This window comes from Mauremys reevesii, linkage group 7 (assembly GCF_016161935.1).
Source record: "Mauremys reevesii isolate NIE-2019 linkage group 7, ASM1616193v1, whole genome shotgun sequence".
In the NCBI taxonomy this organism is placed as follows: Eukaryota; Metazoa; Chordata; order Testudines; family Geoemydidae; genus Mauremys; species Mauremys reevesii.
In genome coordinates this window covers 126,103,797-126,119,223 of record NC_052629.1, presented here as the reverse complement: position 1 = coordinate 126,119,223, position 15,427 = coordinate 126,103,797, and the positions used below count along the sequence as shown (strand labels likewise).

The following is a 15,427-nucleotide window of genomic DNA, read 5'->3' as shown; positions in this document are numbered from 1 at the left end:
AGTCTGCACAGTGCTCCTGTCCTCCCTCTCCTCAAGTGAGTCCCAACCCCACCCTTTCCCTCACCATTGCCTAAGTTCCAGAAAAAAAAGAAAAGCCAACCCAGCACCAAGTAAAGAGGGAAAAGCAGTGGCAAGCATAGGAGGGGTTTGGGGGTGTGGTCCCCCCCTGTTTGTGCCACCCCACCCCACCACTGTCCTGGCTCCCCTCTCTGAGTCTCCTCCGACTCCCTCATCCGACTCCAGGACAGTTTCCGACCTTGGGGACCTCCAGCCTTCTGGGCTTTGAAGTGGCTCTGGCTGGCCCCTGCTGTGGCCATGGGAGCTGCCAGCACCCTCCTGTTCCTCCTCCATCCATCATCCCCATCAGAGGCACCACAAGGCCAATCATGGGGCATCTGGGAGGGAGGGGAGATCACATCTGGAGGCATCTCCATGACCCCCTCCCCCGACACCCGTCCCCCAGGTGCACTCCAGGTCCCCATCAGCCGACACAGCAGTGCTGGCATGCTGCTTCCTGGCTTCTGCGCTGCTTGCTGGCTGGCTTGCAGATGCCGATCCCGCCTGCCCTCCTCCACACCGCTCCTGCCTGCTGCCACGGTGCCACATGCACCAGTCACTGCCTATCACCTTTATTCTTGCACTTTCACTGCACCAGTCACTGCCTCACACCCAATCTCCTTCCCCATCACACCTCCAGTCATCACCAGTGGCAGCCATCTCATCAGCTCAGCAGCACTCACCCATCCTCCTGAGGGATGGCACCTCTGCAGAATTGGAACGGGAATTTAGCCCCTCTCTGCGCAAAAAGTGGTCAGCTTGGGTACTGGACATCAGCGGGGATCCTGCGGCAAGTGCATGGCAGCAGGGTCATTGGCCAGCTCAGTGGCCTTATTGGAACCCATGGGGTCTTCTGATGATGCCGGTGCTGTACTCTCACCACTCCTCCATGGTTGCATCAGAGAAGTGACCTACTGCACTGCTGACACCGGGTTCAGACCATGACTTGGGCTCTGACCCGGGGGCTGAGGAGCACGTACCCACAGTATGGGAAACCTTCCCAGTGAGGGAGAGTGCCCCAGCCCCTCCCCGTGTTGTACTATCATCGTCCTCATCACTGGATGAAGCGGTGGTGGGGCCCTCTGGCTGTCTCTTCCCCCTCCCCAATGACTTTAGAGCACGTCAAGCTCTGCTTAGGAGAGTGGCTTCCAACTTGGGTCTGGAAGCAGAGGAGCTCACAGAACCCACGGACACCCTTTTTGACGTCCTAACAGCAGCAGCCTGGCTAGGGTTGCACTTCCAGTGCACGAGGGGGTCTTGGGAATAGCTAAAGCCCTTTGGTAGACCCCGTCCTCTATACCACTGACATCCAAGAGGGCGGAAAAGAAATACAACTTTTCTGCCCAGGGGTTTGGATATCTATACACCCATCCTCCCCCTGGGTCGCTAGTGGTATCTCTGGCTAATGAAAGGGACAGGCGGGGTCAGGCAGGCCTGTGCCTAAAAATGAGGATGCAAAAAAATTGGACCTTTTTTGGGAGAGAGGTTTATTCGATGGCTAGTCTCCAGCTCCAGGTGTCAAATCACCATGCCCCGTTGGGGAGATACAGTTTTAATTTGTGGGACTCCCTCAATAAGTTTAAAGACTCTCTTCCTCAGGACCTTGGTCCAGAATTTGCAGTCATCCTGGAGGAGGGCAAGGTGGTGGTGAGGGGTTCCCTCCAGATGGCATGGGATGCGGCTGATGTGGCAGTCAGAGTTGTAGCCTCTGCCATGGCCATGAGGCGCAATTCATGGCTGCACTCCTTCGGGGCTCTCCCATAGAATCATAGAATATCAGGGTTGGAAGGGACCTCAGGAGGTCAGCTAGTCCAACCCTCTGCTCAAAGCAGGACCAATCCCCAACTAAATCATCCCAGCCAGGGCTTTGTCAAACCTGACCTTAAAAACCTCTAAGGAAGGAGATTCCATGCTGACTGTTCCCAGAGATGCAACTGTCCATTCAGGACCTCTCATTCAAGGGGAATGCTCTCTTCTCAGAGCAGACTACTGCTAGGCTGCATGGCCCGAGGGACTACGTTATGCTCTCTGGGTCTTCACACACTCCAAGCTGCTAGGAAGCAGTACTGACCGCTTCCACCACCCAGATCCTGGGGGCTGCCATGGCAAGGCTCCTATAAGAGAAAGGAGTGGGATAAAGGGTTTAAATGCCATCATCCCACTTCATCTTCCTCACCTGCTCAGTCTGGTCCTGCATGACGCTGGGGCCACGGCAGGCATTTTGATGGTGTGCAAAAGGATGGCACCCCAGTGGAACTTCAGGATCCATCCCCTCATTGTTTTTGAACGGGTTGCGTCTCTTCCTGACTGCATGGGCCTGAGTAACCTTAGACCGTTGGTGCTCAACACAATAGCATCGGGCTATACCAGGGGTAGCCAAACTTACTGACCCTCTGAGCTGCATACTACAATCTTCATAAGTTGGAGAGCCGGAGTGTGCATGTTGGAGCTTGGGGCTTCAGCCCCACAAGGAGGGGGGTGTCTTGGGGTGTTAGCCCTGCGGGAGGTGCCTGCCAGGGTTCAGGGCTTCAGCAGGAGTGAGGCTGAAGCCCAAAAATCCCCCTACCTGCAGAGGTGTCATGTGGGGAGGCACATGGGGTCACATACCTTTCCCAGACTCTTTTGCCTGGGTTTGCTGGCCCTGCTTGGTCACATGGTGCCGCCAGGCTCCCTCCCTGCATAGCAGGGCGAGCTGGGAGCTGTAGCCATGGGAAGAGGCAGCGGAAAACAGCTGGGAACTGCATGGAGAGCTGCTGCTTTTGCTGCTGCCTCTCCCCATGGAGCTAAAGTAGCAGCTTCTCCCTGCAGCTCCCAGCTGTTTACCGCTGCCTCCACATGGAGCTAACTCCTGGGAGCTGCAAGGAGGGGCCGAGTATGCCTGGGGTGTGATTCAAGCTGTTGGAGGGGCCAAATCTTTAAATTGTGCCCCTCCACTTTCAGCAGGCACCAGTCATCTCTGGCAGAAACCCCTAATCCCTACCACTCCACTGCAAGGCAAAACCCCTGAGCTCTCCCCACAAAGTCTGGTAAGCAGAGAATGGGGAGGCATGGGGGGGTCCGTGAGCCATACTTCAACTGTAAAAGAGCCGCATGCAACTCACGAACCACGGTTTGGCCACCCTGGGCTATACCCTGCAGTTCTCTGCCATTCCCTATCCCTCTTCAGGGACCCTTCTCACGAGCAACTTCTCGTTCAGGAGGTGGAAACGCTCCTACGACTGGGGGCAGTAGAGGAGGTCCCTCACGATATGAGGAGGAAAGGGTTCTATTCCTGATATTTCCTAATCCCGAAGGCTAAAGGAGGCCTCAGACCCATTCTGGACCTGCGTTGCCTCAACAAATATCTCAAGGGGTTGAAGTTTTGCATGGTTTCCCTGGCCTCCATTATTCCCTCCCTGGATCCAGGAAACTGGTATGCCGCCCTCAACCTGAAGAAGGCATATTTTCATATTTCCATTTTCCATGGACACAAATGATTTCTCTGGTTGGCCAATGCCATTTCCAGTTCGTGGCACTTTGGCCTCTCGTCCGCCCCAAGAGTTTTCACAAAGTGCATTGCGCCAGTGGCCACTTACCTGAGGCGTCGCGGAGTGCAGATTTTCCTGTATCTCAATGACTGGCTCATCAAGGGAAGATCACATTCACAGGCCCAGGTGCAAAGAAGCCTCAATCTGGTGTGCTCTACTTGTCAGGATCTGGGCCTGCTGATCAACGAGAAGAAATCAGCTCTGACCCCCATTTAGCATATAGAGTTCAGAGGGGCAATCCTCGATTCTATGCAAGTTAGAGCTTTCCTGCCGGAGACCTGCTTCCAGGCCATGTCCAGACTAGTCTCCCACATGAGAGCCCACCCTCTCACGCATGTGCCTCAAGGGGCATATGGCAGCATGTACTTACGTGGTCCGGCAAGCATGGCTTCATCTCAGATCCCTGCAGGCATGGCTGACATTGGTCTATGTTCCCAACAGACACGATGTGGACCAGGTGGTGATGGTACCGGACCACATCCGGTCATCCCTGGAATGATGGACGGACCCCAGCTCGGTATTGGAAGGCGTTCCTTTTGTGGCCTTATTCCCTTCAGTGAATCTGGTCTCTGATGCCTTGCATCTGGGTTGGGGAGTCCACCTTGGCAGCCTTGCTATGCAAGGTTGCTGTGTTGGAGGAATATCACTCTCTCCACATAAACATCAGAGAGCTCATGGCGATATGCTTGGCCTGTCAGGTATACCTACCCAACCTGACAGGCAAGGTGGTTCAAATCCTAACAGATAATACTGCCAGGATGTTCTGTATTAACAAGCAAGGCGGCGCCCACTCATCACCCTTTTGCCAAGAAGCTCTCTGGTTATGGGACATCTGTGTGGAGCATGCCATCCTCTTGGTGGCCTCGCACTTCCCGGGGGCCAGGAAAGGGCTAGAAAATTGCTTCAGCAGGACCTTTTCATCTCACCATGAATGGTTGCTTCTATAGTAAGAGGAGGCCCTGAGATATAAACCTTGGTATCAGAGGCCCGGTATGAGGCCTAAGGCCTGAACTAAAGTAATGGACAAGCTGTGAGCCAGAGGCAGGCCCTGCTCACAGAAGCTAGCAAGGAAAGGGCTGATGCTGCAAAAAGAGACATACCTAAAAGGTACTGACACCAGATATCAGAACATTCGCATACGTACAGTCCACACAGATAACAAGGAACAAACTGACCTATCCTAAAGACAGGGTCAAAAGGGTAATATGACAGATAGAGTTGTTTTGTTTGAACCAACATGTATACGGTGAGAGGCGGCACCTTACTACGTAGAGGGGTTGTACCTTGATACGTCAGGAGTGATGTGTGACTTGTTTGTACCTGTGTATAAGAATGCATCCCTGGGATGGTATCTCTGTCCGGCCTAGGGCGCAGTGGAAAGTCCCGCCACTGACTGAGCTGAGTCCGTTGTCAGGGAGCACATAAGTACTAGCTAGCAGCACTTTAGCAGCACCTTGGACTTCTGTGCCAGGGAGCTGGAGACTGTGTTCCTCTTCGACAATAAACCTGGCCCGGGTGCCTTTGTACCTTACTAGAGTCTGTGGTCATTGGGGGTTCTCTCAGGGTCTGCTGTGTCAGCTATCTGCGCAGAACTGGGGCAGCACACAGAGGGAACATGCACGCAGCCGATTGATATCAACATTGAACAGAGCAGAGCACCACTCTGGTAGCTTCTGACGACAGCTTCACCTGGAAGTAGTCAGCGTAGTCTTCCAGAAGTGGGGGACTCCCCAGATGGGCTTGTTCGCATCCAGACAGAACAGGAAGTGCCATAATTTCCACTTGATTCATATACTCGCCAGAGGCTCCCTATCCGACACCTTCTTGCTCCCATGGTCAGGGGCACTACTGTACACCTTCCTGCCAATATCACTGGTGCACAGAGTCCTTGTGAAGATCAAACAGGACAAGGTGATAGCTCTGACATGGCTCTGCCAACACTGGTTCGGAACACTGCTGGAGCTCTCGATAGTGGCACTGCTGGAACTACCGCTCTAGCTGGACTTACTTTCCCAGAGCCATGACCAACTACTGAACCCAAACCTAGCAGCCCTGCACCTGACAGCATGATTTCTGCATGGCTGAATGCAGAAGAGCAGGCATGCTCAGCCCAAGTTCAGTGTGTCCTGATGGGTAGCAGAAAGCCCTCCACCAGGGCAATCTACTTAGCTAAGTGGAAGCGCTTTGTGTGTTCGGCACTGGTCCGGGATCTTTCGCCTCACCAGGCCTCCCTTCAGTCGATTCTGGACTACTTTTTGCACCTCAAGCACCAAGGCCTGTCCTTATAGTCAGTTAAAGTCCACTTGGTGGCCATTTCAGCCTTACACTCACCGATCCAGGGCAGGTCATTTTTTTTCTCCAGGACATGACGGTCAAGTTTCTGAAAGGTCTGGAGTGACTTTACCCTCAAGTTTGTGACCCTATCCCACCTTGGGATCTGAACCTAGTGCTCTCAAGACTCACAGGGCCACCCCTTGAGCCATTGGCTTCTTGTGTCGTCTTGCTCCTCTCATGGAAGGTGTCCTTCCTGGTGGCAATTGTGTCGGCCCAAAGCGCTCACATCAGAACTGCCCTACATGGTGTTCTATAAGGACAAGGTTTGATTGTGACTGCACCCAACTTTTTTACCTAAGGTGGTGTCGCAGATTCACACTAATCAGGACATATTTCTGTCAGTCTTTTCCCCAAAACCTCATAGGTCTAACAGAATTGCAGGTTGCACGCTCTGGATGTCAAAAAAGCACCTGGCCTTTTACACTGAAAGAACCAAACCATTCTGTAAGTTAACACAACTTTTCATCGCAGTAGCAGACAGAATGAAAGATCTGCCTGTTTCTGCTCAAAGAATTTCCTCTTGGATATCTGCCTGCATTAGGTTTTGTTATGAACAGGTTGAGGGTGCCACCGCTGGCGATTGTAACCGCCCATTCCATCAGAGTGCAGGCCTTGTCAGCAGCCTTCCTGGCCCAGGTGCTGATTCAAGATATCTATGGAGCCACTATCTGGTCATCTGTCCATACCTTCACGTCCCACTATGCCATCACCCAGCAGGCCAGAGACGACACCAGCTTTGCAAACAGAGAAATCATAAGTCCGAGCCCACCTCTGGGAATACTGCTTGAGAATCACGTGGCATAGAATTGACATGAGCCAAGCACTTGAAGAAGAAAAGACAGTTACCTACCTTTCGTAACTGATGCTATTTGAGATGTGTTGCTCATATCCATTCCATGACCTGTCCTGCTGCCTCTCTGTTGGAGTTGCCGACAAGAAGGAACTGAGAGGGTGTGGGGCCCCGGCACCTCATATACTGGCGTATGAGTGTGGGACTCCAGAGGGTGCCAGAGCCAGCCCTGTGGATACCGCTAAGGCAAAAAATTCCAACGACGGTGCATTTGGATGCACACACACCTACCATGGAATGGACATGAGCAACACATCTTGAGGAACAACAGTTATGAAAGGTAGGTAACATCTTTCCTACAGAATTATCTAGATCTCATGGAAAATTGGGCTTGTTTGAACACCACACATTTAATAGAGCTAAATGCAAGGTTATATAGGAACCAAGAATGGAGGCTAAGATGGGGGACTGTATTTTGGACAGCAGTGACTCAGAAAAGGATTCTGAGATCATAGTGAGCAAGCAACTGAACATAATGTGAATCCACAGTGCAATGCAACGGCTAAGAAAGCAAATGTGATCTTTGGATATATAAGCAGGCGAATATTGAGTAGAAGTAGGGGAGATGTTATCACTGTTTACAGCATTAGTGAGATATTAGGCCAAAATCCACAAAGCTATTTCAAAGGAAGTTAGAAGCCTAAATACCTTTGTGGATCTGGGCCTTACTGGCTACTATGGGGCAGGCTGGTCTGTTAGGATATGTCTACGTAGCCTGTGGAAGCACGTTTTAGTCTGGAGCACTCCTCTCCTTAGGTGTCAGCCCGAACTGCAAGTGCAACAGCTTTTCTTAGAATGCAGGCACAAGCCCCACTAACCTGAGTGTTCACCCAGTGAGGCTCAATGCTGCAGGCTGTGTAGACATACCTGTAAGGGGAATCAGGCCCCTACCTCACCTGTGACAGTCAGTTATCCTCCCAGCTGATCTTGATTGGCTGCAAATCAGATGCTCTTGTTTAATTATTAGGGCTAGTTGGGAAGGGGGTCCTGGGAAGCCTACAAAGGGTGAGAGCTCTCAGTCTGGGGGTGTGGCAGAATCGCAGTTGAGTCTTGTGGTAGGCCCTGGAGAAGGGTAAATCCCAGGCAGATAGACTGGAGGAAAACTGATGCTTGGCTACTTTGGCTCCACCTGGGAGAAGGGGGACTCCCAGAGGGGAAAAATCCAGCTACCCTACAAAGCACTGATTCACAGAGTGAGAACTGAGCCCAAAAGGGGCCAGAGACCCTCTTGTTTATGTTGGCTGTGGGACTATTGTCTGTGTCTTAGCAGCACTTTCCAGGTGGTGCCTGGAGAGTTTCCCTGAGGTGGGAGGGAACTGAAGTAGGGTGAATAGTGCCCCAGTAAGCACAAAGGCACTGTGGAAGCTGACCCTGCCATGTGTGTTCAGTTCTGGTGTCCATGCTTTAAAAAAGGGTATTGACAACTTGGAAAGGGGTCGGAGAAGAACAACGAGAATGATCTGAGGTCAAGAAATCATGCCCGATAGTGAGAGACTATTCAGTTTATCCAAAAGGAAAGTCAAGAGTTTACTTACTCAGTCTATAAATACCTACATTGGGAGAAAAATTCTGATAGTAGAGAGCTCTTTAATCTAGCAGTGGTTCCCAAACCTTTTCATGCTGCGACCACCTTTGTGTTCATCTCTGTTAATGCAAACCCCCGGTTCTTAGTATTCAGGTTGGCTTTGCACAATCATAGAAGCGTAGGACTGGAAGGGACCTCAGTAGGTCATCTGGTCCAGTCCTCTGCACTCAAGGCATGACTAAGTAATAACTAAACAATTCCTGACAGATGTTTGTCTAACCCATTCTTAAAAACTTCCATGACAGAGATTCCACAGCCTCCCTAGGCAATTTGCTCCAGTGCTTAACCACCCTGACAGAAAGTTTTTTCCTAATGTCCAACCTAAACCTTCCTTGCTGCAATTTAAGCCCATTGCTTCTTGTCCTAGCCTCAGAGGTTAAGGAGAATAGGAGAACAATTTTTCACTCTCCTTGTAACAACCTTTTATGTACTTGAAAATTGTTATCATGTCTCCCCTCAGTCTTCTCTTCTCCAGACTACACAAATCCAATTTTTTCAATATTCCCTCATAGGTCATGCTTTTTTAGATCTTTAATCATTTTTGTTGCTGTCCTTTGAACTTTCTCCAATTTGTCCACATTTTTCCTGAAATGTAGCACCCAGAAGTGGACACAGTACTCCGGTCTATGCCTTATCAGTATGGAGTAGAGTGGAAGAATTACTTGTGTCTTGCTTACAACACTCCATGTAGCAAGCATTCTCTACCCAGTGGTTTTTGCCTATCACCCATTGTGTAAATAGCTCTTAGATAAGTAGTTTTTATTGTTCTCTTGATAGTTAGCTTAACAGTGACTGTAGATAAGTTAGAAAGTCCCCTGAGGGACTTACCCCAGGGACAGGCCATGCCCTAGGCTCCGGGCTTCAAGCCTTGTGACCTCTGCAAAAGGCCTATGTCGGTCAGAGACCCACATCAAAGCTGCTTGAAGTGTTTGGGAGAAACCCATGTTAGTGACAAGCGTCACATCTGCAGAAGCTTCAAGCCAAGAACTAAAAAGGAATGGGACATAAGACTAAGAGCGCTCCTCACGAAGTCAGCCCTCGCGCTGGTCTTCGAGCTGCAGAGATCAGACTCTGCACCAATGCAAAGTCTGCCGCTGGCACCAGTCTCTGCCTGGCACCAATCCCTGTCCACGGTGCCTGCTAAGAAGCAGAGGAAGCACACAGGGAGAGAGCGCTCCCCAATGTCCCATATGAGGAAGGAGAAATCCAGAGAGGAGCATAGGCCTACACATGGCAGTACATCTTTTGTGGAGCTCAGCCAGGCTATCCAGCCCCCCCAGGGACCCACCAGCCACTCCAGGTAGTGGCAGAGATCCCTGGCACCTGGAGGTTCCATGTACGCCAGAGGTTTTCCAGGCTGCTAAAGACATGTCTTTGCCAGTGCCACCAATGCCCCGTCAAGATGTCATCTTCTTGAGAGTGAAGCTGGCACTGGGGCCTGTGCAACGTTCCCCATCCATGCGGCATCACTCCCTGGCACTGCAGCATTTGGCGTCGAAGCAGTGATCCCTGGGGACACGCTTTCAGCTCTCCCCCACTGACCAGAGCTCCCGGCACCATTTGCCTGTCTCTGCATTGGTCCCCTGAGGCATGGCATTGCTCGCCGGACAATTGGCATGGAACAGAACCATGCCACCGGTTGCTGGAGCATGGTTGTCATTCCTTGGGGCAATGGTGGTCACCGGAGCCAGGGCAATGGTGTTCACTGGAGCCACAACATTGGTCCCTGGAACCACGCGGCTGGGCCTCAGATCGGAGACGCTGATTGCCGGACTTGTGGCACTGATCCGTGGGGTCGAGATGGTGCTCTCTGCTATTCCATTCTCATTCGCTGGAGTCCCGGTACTGATCCCAAAGCTCCAGGTGGTCGATTGCCAGTGTACTGTTGCCGATCCGCCGAGCTCCACTGCCAGTCCCGGGACAGAGGGCACTGAGACCCTGAACCCCGGCACCTCCCCTCCAGCGGCAAGCGCTTGGATGGTAGGGGCGTAAGGGATTTGGACACAGCGTTTGCACCATAATGGGCTCTGTGACACTACATCCCATATTCTTCATGGAAATATTGTTATAATATTACTATAGCATAACTAGGATGTATTTTATGCAAGATGCGTCATGAGATATCATTGGAAAGGTTATGATTTACTGAATATGCTTATCCTATTTGTATGCATGTATCATTTCTGTATTTGACGTTAGGAATATTGACTATGTATCAATTACAAGTGGGTTTACACCTGGGGAACTGCCCACCAGATAGAATGCAATTAGTCTGGGTGGACCATTAGGGAGAACAATAGGTCTTTGAAGATGCTAATCTCCCACCTTCCTGAGAAGTTTTCTGGGATGCTGCAAACAACTTTTGACTCATGGCTACTTTGACACTGCAGGGTCATGTGATCATGTCACCTGGTACTGGACTCCATGATAGAATACTAGTATTTTTCCATGGGGGCGCGGGAGGGCAGACCACACTGGAAAACAAAGGGTTCCTGCCACATGTAAAACTCACTTAAGGCTAGGGAGTGACTTGATCAGTGTTCGTTCTTCACTGAATCCCCGTCCAGGATGATGCTGGAAATGTCTAAGAAACAAAGGAAAAAAGTGGGGGAGAAGAGCTGAGCCCAGGCTGGAAAAGATGTCTGACTTGTGAAAGAAATGCCTAAAACAACATTTAGGGTGAGAAATTACTACTTGTAACCAGTTTAAGCTTAGTTTGCATGTTTGTTTTATTTGTTCAGTAATCTACTTTGATGTTTGCTGTCCCTTATAATCACTTAAAATCTATCTTGTAGTTAATAAACTTGTTTTTGTTTTCTCTAAAACTAATTTGTGGAATTCATAACTGGGGGGCAAAAAGCTGTGCATATCTTCCTCCACATTAAGGGAGGGGGAGAATTTCATAAGCTTACACTGTACAGTTCTCTGTGCAGCACAAGACAATACTACTTTGGGTTTGCATCCCAAAGGGGGTGTGCACTTAAGTGCTGCTTGAGGGCCTGGCTCAGCAGGACAGTGTAAGGGAGTCCAGGCTGGTGGAATTGGCGGGCTCAGTGGTACCCCCAATAATCACATAAACCCAACTGCAGTTAACATGCACAATCCCTTACATAATTCACCTAATAATCACATGACAGCTATGGGCACTATATTCAATACATGCACATAATTCTAGGGATGAAGTGGAACCAGTTCACAGAACATAAATTGTCACAACCATCTCCCTGTTTCTGAGAGGTCCAGACCTCTCAGATCTGCCGTCTCGCTGTATGGCGTTCCAGGGAAAGTCTTCTCATCAGCCAGTTCCTTCTCAAATCACTGCTTTAAGTATTCATTTTGAAGCCCTTTCACTGGGGAATATCTTTAAACCTCTCACCCTCTGGAAAGCAAGAAGAAAAAATGCTTCGGACTTTAGAGATTATGGCTTAGGGCTATGCAACGTTCCAGGGCTCTGTCCTGAGCAAAATGTCCAACACATTAAGTGTTTTTAATAATGGTCTATGTGATAGGCAGAATATTTAGGACTATATATGGTAACCAGGGGTGGCTCCAGGCCTCAGCACGCCAAGCGCGTGCTTGGGGCGGCATGCCGCAGGGGGCGCTCTGCCAGTCGCCGGGAAGGCGGCAGGCGGCTCCAGTGGACCTTCTGCAGGTGTGCCTGCGGATGCTCCACCGAAGCCATGGGACCAGCGGACCCTCCGCAGGCACGCCTGCGGGAGGTCCAGAAGGCGGCAGGCGGCTCCAGTGGACCTTCTGCAGGTGTGCCTGCGGATGCTCCACCGAAGCCATGGGACCAGCGGACCCTCCGCAGGCACGCCTGCGGGAGGTCCACCGGAGCCGCGAGACCGGCGATCGGCAGAGCGCCCCCCCGTGGCGTGCCGCCGTGCTTGGGGCGGCGATATGGCTAGAGCCGCCCCTGATGGTAACTTCCCTGTCACAGTTATGGGCCTAGCTGCACCTCTGTCCCTTTTCTGGTCTCTCAATGCTCCCACCACTGGTGTTCGGCCACTCCCCATTTGTGCGTTCATTTACACCAGTTCCACATTCCATGTGCTGAAACTGAAGTTTATACTGAATTTTTGACATCGTTAGCCTTTAGAGTTAACAGTTGATTAAAGTAGTGCTTTGCAGTAGAACTCACACATCTGTGAGCCACTGTTTTGGGCTCTTTGCAGAGTCAGGAAAACAACACTGTCTCACTTTATACTCAGTATATATTTGGAAGATTTGCTTCACAACGAGGAGGAATAGAACCTTTTTTTTTTTTTTTTTTTTTGTAAAGTAAAATCTTAAATACTGCAGAATCTGAATATTCCATATGACCAACAGACAGATGGACATGCCTCAGGACTAACAGCTTGTGTGTTTCAATTGTATTACTGTTAGATGCCCCACCTTATTATCTATCAGTCAGTCTTGTGTCTCAGGAACTTTTGTAGTGAGAAGGGGACCTCTGCTGGGGAGATGTAATTGGAGAGTTGGGGGTTAAAAGGAAGAGCAATGGGCATTTATGGACACAGGAAGATTAGGAAGGCCCGAAGGTTACAAAGGCCAGCAGGCCCTCCAGAGCCTGCAGGACCTTCCAGCATCACAGGAAATTAATCATGTTAGATATACTGACTTAATTTTTTTCAGAGTGGTATCTGTGTTAGTCTGTACCAGCAAAAACAACGAGGAGTCCTTGTGGCACCTTAGAGACTAACACATTTATCTGGGCATAAGCTTTTGTGGGCTAAAACCCGATGAAGTGGGTTTTAGCACACAAAAGCTTATCCCCAAATAAATGTGTTAGTCTCTAAGGTGCCACAAAGGCTCTTAGTTGGTTTTGACTTAATTTTCTTAATGTTGATGTATAAATGTCATAATTTCCTCCCCTGCTTTGGCTGCTTTAGGAGTCTGATATTATGACATTGACATTATGTAAAAGTTCCATAACAACTTGCTTATTGACTTTAAGAAATACCTATCAACAGATATAAATGTTTCTCCGTGACAGACACTTCAATAAAATCCTTCAATCCACTCCTTTCCCATATACTAGAGGGAGAACCTGAGGTGAGTCCAGTGTTGTTTGAGATTCCTACCGAAGCAGTTTCTGTCAGAAGTGTTGGGAGCAGCGAATTCTAAATGTCCATTATCCACTGAGCATAAAAGCCCCTCTCTGTGTGTAACCTAAATGTAACCAGTGCTGGTGTGATGTGAATCAGTGTATGTGTGCGTTGAGGGCAGCGTGCCAGTGCTTCATGTCTGTGTGTGTCCTGGCAATGCTGTCTACTTACCTACAACAAGCACATGGAGTGTTTTCAGAGCTTCATAAAGCCCTGTAATTAACAGTGGATAGTACCTGTAACACTGTACACCCACAGAGCACCACAGACCATCTCTTTGTGGCAGGGCAGTAATATCTCCATTTTACAGGGGTAATAGCAGAAAGGTTATATGATTTGCCAAGTCAGTGGCACAGCCAAAATTAGAACCTGGCTTTTCCAGTTCTTACAATTATTATTATTATCTGTACTCTGTTGGTGTGCTGGGTGCTGTATCGAACCCAGAGGGGAAACAGTCCCTGTGCCAAGGAGTTTACTATCTAAAGTAGATACATCTCAGTTGAGTCTCACCGTTCATGAAGTGGTGATCTTCCCTCGCAGCATTGCAGACTTGTTTCCTGCTGTAACGATCCTTGACGAACAGCATCATTTTGAGCTCAGCACAAAGATCAAATGGAGTCAGATTAGGGGTGGGGAGAGAAAAGTGTCAGTATTCGTCCAAGTTCTACCCACTAATTGAGCTCCGCCCATGTGAGCTGTCAAAATGAGACCCTGCTCATGGTGGATTGTAAGAACAGTCAAAATACGATGATGTGTGCTCTCTGAGGGTAAATGGGCACCTGAGCTTCAATATACTCATGGCTTCAGTGAGGCTTCAGTATACCCAGGGCTTTTGCTAAGCTACGTGGGCTTGGCTACTATGTTGGGGGAAAAGAAAATCTGTGGTGGCATTCAGTATGCACCACCCCGTGTGGCACCAAAATGAGATGCTACTGGCAGCAGTTTGTACAAATCTGTGACCCACCCTCTCCTCTTTTGCATGAGGAATTAAATCATTAATACGCTTGACTAGGCAGCTGAGTTTACACTCTGATGAAATGAAGGGGCAGTTCACACCTCTCAGCCTAGGTGCGGGAACTAGGGGTGCAGGGGGTGCTTCCGCCTCACTGCCTTGAAGTGGTTTCCATCATATACAGGGTTTACAGTTTGTTTCAATGGCTCTCAGCACCCCCAATATACAAATTGTTCCAGCACCCCTGCCTCTCAGAGCTATTGTTCCAGACTCTGCATCAATTACCCATTTGGCTCACAGTTGTGAGGTTTTCTCTGCAACTATAACAGTTGAAGGGTTTGTTTGTTTTTAATGAAAGCTGGGGTTTTGGAAAGCAATTTAATGCTTTCCAAGAGGTGCCAGGATAGAATGTGGAGCTTGCTGGTTGTTTCCAACAGGTGATGGGAAGTGATAACTTTCCATGAAGAAAGAGCTGTGGCCTTGCCAGAGAGTGACTAGCCTATGGATTCTGAAGAGATGGACAGTTCCTCTGAAGGAGGCTCGATCTTGCCCTTTTTCATAGTCATCTCCTATCTGCCCATTTCTGGCTGTTGCTCTTTAAGACTGACTGATTTTTTTTAAAATTACCTTTCAAGATTGGGCGGAAGTGCCTGCAGAGAACAAATGAGGGCCTGCAATGTGTCCCAAAATAACAGCTCTCTATTTCCACACTGGCTTAGTTGCTGCCTGGATAAGTCTGTGCAGGAAATAAGGAGAGAGCTGCTGCTACTCAGAGACTCGCAAGGTTAGTGATATAAATGAATTATAATGTGATGCTTTGTCCTTAGAGAATTTAATACACTAAGACAGGGGTGGGGAATCTATGGCCCACGTGCCAGATTCGGCCTGCTGCTTCATTTCATCCAGCCCGCAGCAAGTCTTCGCGTTGTGGGCTGGAAGCCCCCTTCAGGTAGTTGAAAGCAGCTATCAAATCGCCCATCACTCTTCTCTTCTGCAGACTAAACAAGCCCAGTT

At 49.7% G+C, this 15,427-nt stretch overlaps 1 protein-coding gene across 12 annotated transcripts in view; it reads left to right on the top strand.

Moving 5' to 3' along the window:
• The window catches only part of PLXNB1 (plexin B1), a 210,606-nt gene that overhangs the window by 61,537 nt on the left and 133,642 nt on the right, over nucleotides 1-15,427 (top strand). For 3 of the 12 annotated variants that reach the window (XM_039482209.1, XM_039482207.1, XM_039482204.1), the window contains one exon: nucleotides 15,049-15,197. The exons of the other annotated variants lie outside the window; for them this stretch is intronic. The gene's annotated coding sequence lies outside the window, so the exon portion shown is untranslated. The remainder of the gene's footprint in view (nucleotides 1-15,048; nucleotides 15,198-15,427) is intronic. 12 annotated transcript variants of the gene reach the window in all.